The sequence below is a fragment of the Gobius niger genome, assembly GCF_951799975.1.
Source record: "Gobius niger genome assembly, chromosome: 16".
Classification (NCBI taxonomy): domain Eukaryota; kingdom Metazoa; phylum Chordata; class Actinopteri; order Gobiiformes; family Gobiidae; genus Gobius; species Gobius niger.
Window position 1 is genome coordinate 2,424,131 of NC_136867.1, and position 16,034 is coordinate 2,440,164.

The window sequence follows — 16,034 nt, forward strand, 5'->3', positions numbered from 1 at the left end:
TCTACCTACTGACTAACTACATAACTACGTATCTACCCAACTAACTACTACTGGTACTAATACGCTATAACCTCGCTAGCAATACTATGTGAATATTACTGCACTGCTACCCTTCAAAACACTGGCCTAATACTCAACAATGAAAAGCTTAAGTAAGAGATTAAGTTGGTTTTATCATATTCATATTACCTAAGTAAATGTTACCTAATACTACTACTTCTGAGAGTATCCATATTTTTCCCAGTAATTTCCTAACTCCTGAACAGAAAGCCCTTCTTTCCTCTCCAGAAAAAGAAGGCAAGTCCAGACAAGTTCTGGACTCGCCTGTCAGAGTCTACACAGCTCCCAGTGACGGGAGGAGAAAACGGATCTGCACTTGCCTCCGGAGCCTGCGTCCGCGTCCGAAACAGCATTCTCCACATGTCTCCGGCCACATGCAGCCATCGCACTGCTCCGTGGCACAGTTAGCCACTTTCTGCATGCAATAATGACACAAGTCTGTGAGTGGGAAGTCAAAGAGAAGCAGAAGCCATAAAAGGCACAGAGCCCCGGGGCAGGAAACCACGGCCGGCGCTGAGCAAGGGGAGACAGGAAGCTGAAGCCAGAGATGGGCAAACCTCTGGATGACATTTTCAATGTCACAATCTCAGGACATATTCATAGACATGTTTGAGAAGATTCTTTCAGAACACCCAAAGGAGTTTTGCAAGTTCCTTTCAAGTAGAGTGTTGAATACATTACCATTTGCACACTTGACAAAATGTGTGTGCAGATGGCAAAGCACTACGAACAAAAGAGACTTTATTATAATCGTCTTCAGAGAGAGAAAGTAGAGGAAACTACTGCAGTACAGGAGTGATGATACCAACATCAAGTTCAGAGTTTTATTATTGCAGCTTTTTGATGATATAAGATGATCTAGATCCATCATTTGGCATAAAACCCACTGCTGCTTATAAAAATATTATATTCATATTCAGAATGTTGCTCAGCCAAAGCTAGCTCCTTAACTGCCCAAGGCACTTCACAAGAGACATGTTTGTATTCACACCACTCTTGGTGGGGTTACACCATAGCCACTGCTGCCCTGGTGCAGTCTGACAGAAGTGTGGTAGCATCAATCTAAAACTCAAGCCCTTAAGCCAACAACTCAGCCACAAGTTCAATACTGTCAACTCTAAACCAGAAATCAGTAAACCTTTGTTCTAAAAATGCATATCCTAAAATACCACACCAGCTGCAATACACATGAAATATAAAGCCACCCAGTTTACTTCAGTTCAAAATCAAAGTCTGAAAATGAGAAAATGAGGGAAAATGCTAATAAATGTACAGATAATAAATACTGAGCCCAACATGTTTCGTTTATCTGTTATTGATTAAACGATCAATCGCGTGCACGTTTAGAGCAAATGAATTGGTCTGGGTTTGGAGGTCAAAACATCAGAGTGTGGAAACTCAGTGTAGATAAAGTAATGCAGCAGAGTCACCACAGGGAGGCAGTGCTGCCCATCACCCAGCCTACATACCTGTAACCCTGGCCACCGCTTCCACATCCAAACTAAGGACACTTCTGTGCAGCCAGGTTCACAATCAAAATGACTGCAGTCGGCAAACTCGGTCATGAAATGTCCTTAGCTTCAAACATCAATGACAAACCTTCTGATACTTGCCAGAAAAACTGCAACTGATTTGTTCCCCAAATTCTGACAGTCCAGCTCATTCCCTGGACATGAGTGGACATTTCCTTGGACATTTGAGTGGCAATGTGAGAGGGCACAGAGTGGAGATATGATGAACAGAAGGACATGGCCTAAGGAAGGCTGGATTAGTCACGGTCATACAGAGAGGGTCTGACTAACAGAGGACTAAACGTACATCTCAGCATGAATATGGCGAAGACACCTTAACTCTACTGTACGCCCGACTTCAATCTGAAAGTTAAACAGTTTATCATGGGCAGAGTACGCAGAATAATAAGGCATTGTCTGTGCGACTGTTCACGTCCACTTTCACCCCTAACCTGGTTCTAAAGTCGGGTCATCCGTGTACTTCCCTATTGTGTTTGTTCCACTGACGATACACTTCCAAACAAACAAAGGCAATACGATTATGTCAACGCATAGAAATAGTTCACTATATAAGGAGGGAGTAATACCTCATTACTACATTACAGGGTGGTCATACCGCCTATGCTCTGCCCAATCCCGTCAGACCTTGGAAGCTAAGCAGGGAAGGGCCTGGTCGGTACTTGGATGGGAGACCGTTTGGGAACACCAGGAAGCCTAGCGAATGGAGTGAGTGAGTGAGTGGTTGGTGGTGATCGGAAGGGCCGATGGCGCAGACTGGTTGCCTCGCTTCCGTCAGTCTACCCCAGGGCAGCTGTGGCTACAATAGTAGCTTACCACCACCAAGTATGGAATGAATGAATAATGCAATGTAAAGCGTCTTTGAGTGTCCAGAAAAGCGCTATTTAAGACCGATGCATTATTATTATTATTATTATTAATAAATACAGCAAAAAGTAGATTCAAAAATAGGGAAAACAATGCAAATTTTAGAGCAAAATCTAACAAATGATTCACCTCTTACCCCGCGCCTTAACCGAGTGCATTTCTCCAGTTCGGCTTTACCCAAATGTAAAACTTGTATTTTTTCTGTATTTTATTTTCTTTTCTATTTTTTCTTAATTCTTTTTTTATTTTTGCTTCTTTTAAAAAAAATATTATTAGTACATTTTTGTGTTTTTTTGTTGTCAATCATTTGGTCGCTTTTTTGTCATGTTTTCATCCTCATTTTGCGTCTATTTTGACGCCTTTTTCAAGAAGCTCTTAGATTTAGGTGAAGTTGAACGGGAGAAAACCTGCTCGGTTAAGGCGGGGCTTAAGAGGTTAACTCATGAGAACCAATAAGAAAAGCTGCAGTGAAATGGGGAGTGCGACCTGGACAACACACACAGAGGGTGATCTGTGAAGCACTTGGCTTTACAACCTTGTATGAAAAGTGCTCTATAAATAAAATTTGGATTGATTGATTGACTTGTAGACGCTTGTGTTTGGGCCATTTCTGATTGGATTGACCCTGAGTGTAACACTCTGCCTTTTTGATAACCTGTCCCGGCTCTCACAGCTCGATTATACTCCTCAGCCCAGGATTCCAAAACCGGACTCTCAGCAGTAAGACTTTAACCAATCATTACCTTGACACACCAAATTTAATGACGATAATGTAATGGTGACCAGTTTAATAAAAATTGGTGATGAGACGTTTTTGAGTTTTTTGTTGACGAGACGAAAATGAGAGAAGCTGTTGGTCAGACGTTTGCTACCAGGCCTGGAGCAGAGTGGCAGAATACACGCCCACGCCCACTACACGTGACACAAAGTCAGGTCACATGAGCTTGCATGCGACGCCATCTCTCAGGCCACCCGTGGCTGAAAGCGATCAAACTTTATCTTTCCTCAAGACATTTTTTCCCCTCAAATAAACTACCATAGGGGTCAGGCTGTCACGATAATTACTATATCATCAGTACATTTAATTTAAATTATTTCCCATTTTTTCTAATGGAATACTTTTTTTACCCAAAGTAAGTGGTGTCTCATTGTATTTTATGTTCATTGTGGGATATTGTAAGATCAAGTACTTTTCGTACAGAGCTTAACTGTCACCTTTAAGCTTTAGAGTTGCTTTCTGTGGCGTTTTAAAGGTATATGTAGCGGTACAGACGCAGAAAGCATGAATGTGTAGATGCCGCAGTTTTGGGGAAAGCCATTTAACAATAACATTTCTGTTGGAATCCATCTGTCAAGCTCAGTACAGCCTGTCACCCTTCATCCCAATTCCCAAAACTTATTTCCAATACTTATTGATCTAAAGGAATTAGTAAAAATCCAAAAACTTAAATGAAACTGACTAAAACTAGACTAAAACGATCAGACTTTGAAACGTGACTAAAACTAAAAGCTTTGTTGTCCAAAAGACTAAAACTAAAACAACTCTGCTTCTCAGTTGATTGCTTAGACAAAGCACAAAGACGGAGCTCCTTTTCAAGAGCTCTCAATCCCCTCTGTCCCAGCGGCTGATCCAATTAGATCCACGTCCCAGCAACGACTCTGAACAATCCCTGTGTGATCTGTCCTGATTAAACCAATTACTGTGTCACAACATGCCCCCCCCCCCGATGCCACGGCACACGGCCCAGTGAAGGGCGAGGGGGTCTGGAGGTAGCGGAGGATTAGCCGGGATACTAGCACAAATCCAGCCATGGCATGTTGAGTATTAATAGCACAGCGTGTAAGAGGAGAGGCAGACGGGCGCGGGCCAGTTGACACGACGCCATGAGAGCCTTGTATAAAGAGCGAGCTGCAGGGACGGTCAATAGATCAAGGAGAGAGGAGACAGACCACAGCAGACAGGACCAGAGATGTCACAGCAGCGAGGCGGAGGGCAAGTGCAAACTATTTGACTGATATCAGAAAAAAAGGCTCTGGATGACCAAGGCTATAAGAGGGGGAAATGTTCACTTTGTGCTGCATTTCCTGTGAACGCTTTTAGAAAAGCCACCAAACATTCAGAATGACAAAATCTAGCTTTCAAAGACCATTCTTTTTTCTTTTTTTTACTTTAATGTTAAAAGGGACTATACTATACACAGAGTTTAAAAATGTTAAAATTATGTATTTTCCACCCCCTACATGTTCCAGCCATATCCTAATGTGTAGAATGAGCTCAGGCGAGGGGGACGAGGGGTGGGAGGGGGACGAGGGGTGGGAGGGGGACGAGGGGTGGGAGGGGGACGAGGGGTGGGAAGGAGATCAGGGAGTTCACAAAAACTGCAAATGCAATTCGCAGAGAAGGTTAGAAACATCGCCTTGTCAAGAGAGAGAAAAGCTGCAGCCTGTTGACACGCCGCCATGGCAACAAATCTGAACGACCAAGATTAGGGCTGGGTACTACTAAAATATATGTCATCTAGAACCACAAAACAGAATGTTAAAAGCAAACTTTTTAAGAACTTTAAACGAACCGAGGATGATAGATGTAAAGTGCATTCATCATTTCACCACAGTGCACATTAAATGTAACAAAAATTAAAATAATAATAATAATAATAAAAATAAAAATAATAATAATAATAATAAACTAGGCTAAAATTGAAATGGTCAAATCATTCTGCCTATTCTTAAGTAATCTTGTTCAATTTCAATACTGTGGCTATATACAGCAAATATGGCCATTTTGGCAAAGAATTGCATTATCCAAAGCATCAATGGATTGTTCCATCACACACACACACACACACACGCACACACACACACACATGCACACACACAAATCAGCACATTGAGGAAACGCAGACACTATTATCAACCTGCTTTGTTTCCTCCCATCAGAGGCACAAATATGAATGTGTTAAATTATGAATGGCGTGTGTGTCCCTGAACGATTACTCGTCCACAGACGGATGAAATGCCTGGGTTTCTTTAATGCACCGCCACCATCGGATTGAAACAAACAGGCCCAACAGCTCAAGGAAAAGAAAACTGCCCGAATAACAAGGGGCACTAACCAAACAGGAACCAGAAGGATCAGTCTGAGGCGTCTGCACACTCATTAGCAGTCCAGTAGAATTTAGAAGGCATGATGGCGCAGCGGTTACAACTCTGGCTTTGCAGTGACAAGGTCCCGGGTTTGATTCCTTGGTGAGGAGGTTTCCAACGTTTAAAAGGTAACAAAAGCCTAAAGTCATTTCTCTGTGGACAGTTACATCTGCACGTCACTCGCTCACAGCGTGGCAGAGACTCAAGTGTCTGTGTTAATAAGAATACAATCAGTTTAGCAGAATGCTTAACATCAAACACACTTCTCTGAGTGAATGTGATGATGGCAGAGTTTCGGGTGAAGTTTAGGGCACGGCCCGAAGCCCTGTCAGAACTAATGAAACCCCTGTACGCTGGTCCCTGTAGAGAGAAAACAGTTCTGCACACAGTGAAACCACGGCGACAGGGTCAGGAGGTCATGGACACTAAGTGATGAAGACTCCAGCATAAACAGAGACCACTGCAGTAATGCTAACATCCGCTCACATTGTACAAAAAGCACTGTTTTCCAGACAATATCGGGAATTGATTCCAAATTCTGACACTGACCTATTTGAGCTCTCACCATTTTGAAAATACAGCATTCACCGACTGAATCTGAATATGAACCTGGTGACATGAATCACTGAGTTACTTTCTTATTGGTGCGCAAAACCGCAGCTAGTAGCAGCATGCTAATGCTAATACTACGTAAACTAATCAAAGCTGGGACAGAAACAGTGACTGGTTCACTTAAAGCGGGGGTGCCCAAATGCGGCCCTCAGACACATTTTTGGTGGCCCTCAGACTTCTTGTTGAATTGGCACACATCTCCAGAGACAGTCCTTTTTACTGCAAATATCATAATTCCACACAATTAAAATCTCAAAAACCAACATTTTATTGTGAGACAGGGCTGGCATTACAAAGGTGTGGGGCAAAGCTTAAACCTGTCTGAAACACACCCATGTTTCCAATGCTTCACTGCACTGACCGTCCATCTTTGGCCCTCACACTGTATACATGTCAATATGCTGCCCTCGCTGAGAAAAGTTTGGACACCCCTGACTCAAAATAATACCATGATAATGGTCAATGTAGAAGGTTTCAGTATTTTAATAGGTCAAAGAATAACTGAGCTAATATATTTGTAATGATCAGATGACTTTATGTAGTGAGTTGTTCATATTAATATGACCTAAAGCCTGATATTACGTGAAGTCCAGTCATCCTTCTTTAATGATTTTCCATTACAGTTTATCATAGAAAACCCTTTGATACGCAACATCTCCTTTTCTGGCTTTTTTAACTTCACTAATTCACTGGTTATAAAATAGGACCATTCACTTTTTCTCGCACCGCAAGCTACTTTTGAGATGGTATCTGATGGTTTTGGACATCAGTAGATACTCAAACCCCCATGGTCAGTGATGATGGTCAGTGTCACCTGAGTGGAGAATTCTCCTACTGTACATGTTTTTAGTGGTGGGGGAAAATCTAATCAATGACCGAAATCTGACCTATTAAACAGCAAGAACCACATGTGAAAGCTATGGCCTAGTGGTTGAGGGCACTGCACATATAGCAAAACACTGTTGCATCCTCAGGATTGTGGGATCGTGTTGGTTCTGACAATTTGCTGAGTGTCTCTCCCCCTCCTCACTCCCTGCTGTCCTGTCGAATAAAGCCTACAGAAATCCTTTGAACACCACAGGAATCCCATGCATTGGAAACATGTCTGCTCTCACTATATATATTTAGCAGCTTGTGTACAGTATAACATCGACCCCATGGGGACAGGAGGATTGGGTTGTTCTAATTGACAGCCCATGATTTGCAAAGAAAGTGTGTTGGATTAAGGAGAAAGAGCGGATGCGTTCCCTCGGTCGACCCTGAGCTGCGGCTGCAGTGAAACTATGGCAACTGCCTTCTCCTGTCTCCAGCACTTCCTGGAGCCCTCTTTATGATACACCAAGGCTGAACATGCAAAACATGGTGGACGTGACTGTTCTCACATCTCCTGCTGTCCAAACATGTCACAAGTCTATAATACATCACAAAACACAGGTACATTCATGCACATATTGTTCTTGTGATCGTTTTTGACTGAGACAGATAAAGACCTGACTTTGACACTGATACGTGGTGGCTCCTTGTAATCGAAATAATTACGATTATTATGATTTGCGCAGTGTGTTTTCAGAGCTTAGAGAGTAAAAACAAAGGCATGACCTCTGTTAGTGACAAAAGAGGAGAGCACGTTTCACTCACGTATGAATGAGTGGCAGAAGCGTGCTTTGCGATGTGAGGATACAGTTCCCATGGCGACTGTGGCCAACGTGGACATGAATGGGAGTGCTGGGGTGTGTGTGTGGTTTCGGGGGGTGGAAGGAGGGAGGCGGAGTGATGGATAGAAGTACGTCTGGTTGCAGTACATTGCCATAGTGACAGCGAACATGGAGGCTTGTGTTTGGAGTCACGCGGCACCGAACAGAAGAGCAGAGGATCAGAGGCTCCAATAACAGCGACGCTACGTTAACGTGGAGAGAAAAAGCCGAGCCAAAGAAGCAACAGGTCTCAGCAGCAGCAGGTTCCTTTGCAAACCTAAAACGGACATGTTACAGACGGACCTTTTGGAGCGTTTAACCATTAAAATAATCATTTGTATTTCACGTCATTCATTCACACAGTTTGGAGTAATATTTAGTGATGTGGCATTCATCGGCTCTTTTCAATGGCTCTTTAAGGTTCAAACCAGATCTCAATTACGAAAAAAGCCAGAAATCAGAACCAGCAGCAAGAAAGTAATAGAGTTGTGCGCTCAACTCGGCCTACAGAGGGCGCTCCAGGCCATTTCAAACTCTTGACCTACACACCATCGCATTCATACAGCCATGTCCTTACGAAGAATGGGATATTATCTATTCAACTTTTAAAACATCTCTGTGTTCAATACTGGAGTACTGAATAACTACATTTATGCTCGGCTCCTCCCCCTTTGGAGGAGTTTATTAAACTCTTAGAACCAGATCAGCCACGAGAGTGGACTGTGAGGTCTCCAAAAGACTGGACAGGGTTGGTAGGGTTCCCACTGCCCAGACGTCCGGATTTTGTCCGGACAGTCCAGTTTTTGCTTTGTGTATTGATTTAGACAGCCAAGTCTGAAATAAAAGGAAAAAACAGGTAAGAGACAGGTATCTGTTTGTTTTTTGTCCTTCACAAAGCACATGAACCACAGGACAAAGAGAGTGTTACCATGGAGACCTGTTACTTTGTTCATCAGTCCATCCTGAAACTAAATGAGGAGTTTAAGTGTTATAATGCCATTGTGAAATGTCTTACATCTGTATGTCTTTGTTTTTTGTATTGATATCGCATCTGACAACAAAGTATCTATCAATCTATCTATCTACTTGACACCAAATGCATAGGTGCACCATGTGACTAAATCATGCTAAAAAGTCTTAAAGGCCTACTGTAGATTTTACAAACAGCAGATGGTCAAAAGTAAAATCTTATTCATGATATTTTATGTTCCTATAATATTAATTGCTTTGTATATTTTAATTGAAGGCAACATTGTTTTTTCTGTAGGTTTTGTATGTGTCCTCACTTTTGAGCTCAAGCGTCACCGTCAGCCTAAGGGTTGGTTGAGTGGAGGATGTTTTGCTTCTTCTCGCTCAGAAAAACACACTTCTCTGTATCGCCTTCGGTAAACACAGGAAAATAACATTCATTCTTATTCTGTGGCTGTCAATGACTGCTTATGAAAACAGTAGATCACATTAAAAAGATTGTTCTGAGAACTTTCTCTGAATACGTTGGAGCAGAAGGGAATAAGCTGTATCAGATGTCAAAGTAACGTCAATAATGTTATTAACTGTGCTCATGAGTTAAATATTGAATGTTGCTTCTGTTACTGTGCAACTGATGTGGATTCTATAAGAAAATAAAACTAAACTTAAATGCAGTATTTTCAAAGGTCTAATGCAGGTCTAAAGGTCTTTAAGCATTACTTTAAACAGTATAATTTGATACAATACAGCAAATAGCGTAATTCTACTTTGAGGAATGTTTGCTGGTCAGCAAAAACTTCAAATGTACTGAATTGAATCAAAATTGTGACCTTCATATCAAAATACATATCGAATCATGACAAAAGTGAATTGTGGCACAATTGTGGCACAAATAAATACATAAAAATACAGACATCTCAACTGTTGGGAATAATGTTGACATTGTAATGCTTTTACTGATAGTAATACTAAACTTTGACCCTACTCGCATCATTTATTTCTTCAAACTTTCATTTCCGTATTCTGAGAAGAAAACAGGCAGATTAGAACATGAGAACATAACCATGCCTTCAGTGATAATGGAACTGAAAAGAATGACGAGCCTGTGTGTGTTTAGGGGAGCAGGCAGCACCCATGGGCACCAGCAGTCAGTTCTATTATCAAACTCTCAAACACACCCTGCCCCCAACACGACAGCGCCACGCTGAGCACTGCGGGTCACCTCCCCACAGCAAGCTCCAGTCAGCTCCAGCAGGAGAGACCAGGAACACATTTCAGACCCTTCTATATTAGCCTTTTTTATGTCTTGAAATAAAATGGCTGAGAAGAAACAGGCCAAAGTGTGACGCAGCCGCTCTATGGCTTTAAAACAACATCACTTTACTACGTCACATCAATTGTGATCCAGGTTCGGTGAAAACTGTGACATTAATTTATCGTTGTATAAAACCCCGAATGTAACGTTTATTACGTTTAGGAGATTCTGACTGCATTACTCTTCAGTTCAACATGTGTTCTGTATGATCTGAAATCATATTTCATGCTCATAGGTTCATACTTGGCTGTGATTGGTTAAATCTGTATTTCGGGACAGGGCGGTCACTGAATCACAGTATGACGATCTCTCTAAACTGGCAGATGGTCACAGAGGTCACATTATGACGACATTTGCTGTGAGGAGTGAGTGGAGAGCACGGCAGCTTTCAATGGGCCGGGTTGTTTGAGTTTATTTTTCACTTTTGTTTCACAAATGTGTTTTATAACCTGTCCAGATGATTACTTTGAAAACTTACACAAAGTTCTAAAAATGAAAAAAGTTGATCTTTTCTCGCATTAGCATGCTTAAATCCAGCATATATTTAGTTGGCTTTCACCCGTTTCCCATAGAAGTCATGGGATACCAACGCGGAGGTGCTGAACAGTGGTTAGTAAAGTCTGAGTAATGCATTCTCATTAATGCTAATGATAATGATAATAATACTGACTGTTGGGGACTTTTCAAACATGAACAATTGTCCGACTGCACAGACAGCTCTTGACCGCTGAGTCTGCCTTGTGTAAAGCTCATTTCCCATTCCACACCTCAGCTAACCATCAAACTCCCCGTGCACCCAACGTTTGTTCATGCATAACTAACAAGAGCCTTCTCCTGCTCCACTCCTCTTTGATGGAGGATGAATCTGAGAACTAGTTTTTCTCAATACATTCAACCAAATATGAACGCAGTGACTGTGACTCTTTGACATGCACAAAAAGTGAACTCACCATTCCCTCATCCAGACCACACAGCAGTACTTCCTCCCCTGTTCACTTGTTTCGTCTTCTACTGCTCTCATTTAGATTTCCTGGAGTTTGTTGCATAATTAAAAAAAACAATAATAATTCCTCCACATTTGCAAACCTTTTGTTAAACCTAGGGATATATCCTCAGCAATCCAACTGCACTCAAACTGCCTTCACTACGGCAGTTTTCAAACTCAACCAACAGATGTGTTGCTCTGATTTTGTTATCGGAATAATTATTTCTATCACTATTTCTATCTCTATTTTATAAGCTTTTATTCTCTCTTTAAAGGTCCTATATCATGCAAAATCAACCATGTTGTAATGCCTTATCAAAAACACCCCAGAGTGGTTTTTGCCTTCATTCACACAGTTGTCAGCAAACCTCCGGAATTCTGCTCTCTAAACAGCTGCTCTCCTGGTAAACGACTGACTTGTTCCCATCTGACATCAGATTGCAACAGCAGGAAGAGCCCGACGTCTGTAATGTAATGCCTTGCGGCTTGATTTGAATTTGTAAAACAGCTTTTTCATTATTTCTGTTGTAAGAAAGAAATAAAGAGCTGGACGTGTCCGCGCTGCCCCTGCAGAGTAAACAAACACACCCCCTGAGCGTCTGAACAGATGTCATGTTTGCACCGAAAGCTGTGAAGAAGGAGCTCTTTCTAACCTACTCTGGACACGCCTATTCTGTTTTCTGACGATAATGTGGCAAAAATGTGTGTTTGGCTACGCAGACTTTATTCAACCTTCCTAAAGAGGAGGCCACTCACCAGAAGTTGGAATTTCTTTCTGGGATTCAGCGACTATCACCAAAATAGTGTTTGTGGCTGTCACTTCACTGATGGATGTTTGGTGAACCTTTGTGAGATTAATAAAGGTTTATCTACCTCTACCACTGTGAGTACTCCATAGAGGTACAATATATCGTATAGATGCCTAAGGTTTACTTTGGAATGGCTAATATAGCATGATACAGATCCTTTAAAGCTTCCGCTACTGTCTGTAGAGGGCGCTTTAACCAAACCAACACAGTCCTTAGTGATAAAGTGGCCTTTCCAAACAGCCAAATTATTTTAGGAAATAAACGTTTAGATCATTGCTGAGGTGCCCAACATCAGTTTTATAATAATACATTTATGCATGCTGTGTTCACGTTACAATGGCACTAAACACCAGACTCCGCCCACATTTGTAGTTTGAAATTGCTGCTGGCCGTGCAGCTGACCTCGCCACGGTGCACTCTGTGAGAATGACACATGATGCTTTGTGGATGGAGTAGTAAAAACCTACACTTCCTTATCGGACTGTGTGCTCATGAAGTGGACCTCTACTTTTACACAAACTTATACCAAAAGAAAATGCTAATTCCATTGGCTTTTTAGCCATGAGGGGACATGGCTAAAACGTTTTAGGTTTTACACGAGATTGGACTATATAAGAACAAAATACACACACAAAAAGAAGTGGGAATAGCAGACAATACTAATACGAATACTAATACTAATATCAATACTAATACATCATACAGTTTATCTACTTTTGTCTTTAGTTTCTCTATAGCAGTTCAAGTCAGTCTCCTTTCTCTGGTCAATATCCAATTCTCCTCTTCACAACCCCCCTGGGCTCCCAAGAGCATTTCAAGACATAAACAAGAAAAACATGGACAGTGTCTTTAATGTGACTGAAAACAGTGTGTCAGGTTGGCCTAAATCCAGTCAAGGACATAGTTAACTAAGCTTTAAATGGATCTTTCTTCACACACGAGAATGATCCATTACAGAGTAGAAAGTAATGAGACAGATGAGGGGCATCTTCAAGCCTCACTGCTCTGTCGTAGTTCCAGCAGTTTGCGGTGTCTGCGAATGCGTCACGAAAGTCCCCTCCCACAATGAGCGCGAGTAATGTCCCCTGAGTCAATGCAGCAAATGAAAACACCGCACAGTGACAGAGGGGTATTGGAGGCTTTTTGTTCAAAACAAAAACTTACGTTTTCCCGCAAGGAGAAACCTGATTAGTTAGTATTAGTATTCCTCCATTACTGTCTATGTAATGGATCTGCATCCCTCAGATGCGCGTTTTTTGCGCAGACTTTGAGTTTGAAAGGTGGTCGTTTTAGACTTTTGATGACAAAGTTCCAACTATCCTAGAGCGGACATAATGCAACAGCTCCTTCAGCAGCAGTGTTAATGATGCCACAGAGTGGAGGGAGCCAGGACACTTTGGTGCAAGCCAAGCACCACCACTCCAAAATGATATTCACGATCAGCGCACAGTGTTAGCGCACAGTGTTAGCCCGATGAGGAGAGCCGTCAGAGTTCACGTTCTGACAGTGATCTTCTGCAAAGTGAGACACAAGGCACAATGTGCCACAGTGATATGGCTTTGCAAAAGGATTACACTTGTAGGGTTTACAGCTCCTGTATTCCCCTGTATATGTGCTATTTCAGACTTACTCATGGACGAGTGGCAACATAACGCTGGCTGTAAATCCTTCACTGGAGGACATTTCAGTTTGGAACCAACGTTCAGATTTTAGTTTAGTCATTAATTTTTTATTTCATCTGAATATAATAATAGCCTAGTCAATCAATCAATCAATTTATATTTCTATAGCGCTTTTCATACATGTCATGTAACACAAAGTGCTTTACAGATTTTCTTGTGATATAAACTTTAAACACAGGTGTTTTGTCTAGCAAAGTACATATACTGCGTTCCAAATTATTATGCAAATTGTATTTCAGTGCCATAAAGGTGAAACAAAAAAAAGTTTTTCAATGAAACTCATGGATGGTATTGTGTTCAGGGCTCTTTGACATCAATCTCAGACGCCTGTGATGATTAGTTTTCAGGTTAAGCCCAGTTAAGGGAAAAACAACTCCAAAAGGATGTTGCACTTTATTAAGCAGATCATCATTTTCAAGCAATATGGGAAAGAAAAAGGATCTCTCTGCTGATGAAAAGCATACTAGGTATGAAAACGTTTGATATTTCACAAAAAATTAGGCATCATACAGTTAAGAGATTTGTGGCTGATTCAGACACACAGGTTTTGTGCAGATAAAGGCACAATGACGACGGTTTCTGCCAGACAAACACATCAGATTAAGAGAACAGTGGCTACAAAGCAGCAAACAGGTATTTGAAGCTGCTGGTGCCTCTGGAGACTCCTGAACATCAAGGTATAGGACCCTCCAGAGGCTGCAGTTGTGCATAAACCTTCTATCCGGGCCTCCCCTAAACTGTTCATTGAAGCTGAAGCAGAAACGGCTGCAGTGGCTCAGAAATACATGAGGACTCATTTTCAAACAGTCTTGTTCACTGATGAGGCCATGTGACCCTGGATGGTCAGATGGATGGAGTAGTGGATGGTTGGTGAATGGCCACCATGTCCCAACAAGGCTGTGAGGTCAGTAAGGAGGGGGCGGAGTCATGTTTTGGGGATCATTGAAGGTGTGAAAATGACTTCTGAAAAATATGTGGAGTTTCTGGCTGACCACTTTCTTCTATGGTACAAAAAGAAGAACCATGCTTTCCCGAACAAAATCATCTTCATTCATTCTTCATTCAACAAATGACCATTTTCAGTTAATTACAACCTTTAAAATGGTTTGAAACAACGAGTTGCATAATAAGGAACAGTAGATTTTTAGTGTTTTACTATATTTATTTTTGAATAAAAAACTGAGTTTTTTTTTTTCCAATCACATTCATATTATCCTCTAACAGTTAAAGGCTCGAAAGTTATGCTGACTGTCATTTGAGTTGATAATTAATATGGAACGCGGTGTAGAGGCACCAAGATTCAATCGTCTTTCAAAATATCTTTGTTTGCACAGTGTTACGTATGCTTCAGAGTCGTGAAGGCTTATTTTTTAGAGGCTGCAAAGATATTTTGTCTGATATGAATATTAGAAGTGGTGGTGTGCCTTTCTCGTATAACTACTATAGACATGGTCGGGATTTTCCAGAGCCATCACAGGCTGCAGGAGTCTGGAAGTATTTCAAAGAGCCGGAATAAATCATAATATGAGAGCAGTAAAATAAAATATAACATCATGCTATACATGCCCATTGTAGAGGTGAAGGTGAGGAATGGGAAACCAATCTCCCAATAAGGAAAGTTTATGATGAGCATAATTCCTGGTATAAACAAGCAGAAGAGAAGTGCGGCAACTCATTTCAAGTGGCAATTATCATAAAGGCATCGTTTAACAAAGGCTGCGCTTCATTTGAAAAACGAAACAAGCAAATCCTTCAATCAGTTTGTCCTGTAGTCAACCATGTGTGATCCTGCAATTTCTCAATTCACTTTCTAAGTAAACTTGGACAATGCAATTGTGGGAAGACAAATGAATGGGACTGACAAAGCATCAGACCTGTCTGAAGGAGACGAGCCCGACCGATACATTGGCCAATCGGGCCAATATGTGGGGATTTTACAACTGGAACTGGAGGTGATAGAGACTTCCAGATCTTTGCATTGGGAAGAGCTCAATCAGAGCCACAGGGGAACTGAGGGAACACAAGTTTGTACACCTATTTTATATATGTTATTTGTTTCATTTGTTCTGACTAAGTCAAACTAGTCAAATGCTGTACTTGGTGATTTAACTTACAATATAAACTACTTACAGACTGGATTTGCTCCATGACCATCAGGTTAAACATTGTTTCTGCCTTCATGAACAATAACGCTCACTGCTGTCACATTTAGGAGAAGAACAGTACATTCATTTAAAGCACAAACAATGTTAAAACTGCCCTTTTAAATTCCTCTTAACACAGTATATCCATGAGTCCGGTACAGATAGGAAACATCTAACTCTACAGTTGACACATGGTATGCTGTCATTTTGTTGAGAAAAAA

At 41.4% G+C, this 16,034-nt stretch overlaps 1 protein-coding gene across 1 annotated transcript in view; it reads right to left on the minus strand.

Moving 5' to 3' along the window:
• rps6ka1 (ribosomal protein S6 kinase a, polypeptide 1) overlaps window positions 1–16,034 on the minus strand; it is a 71,859-nt gene that overhangs the window by 21,608 nt on the left and 34,217 nt on the right. The window lies entirely within an intron of this gene.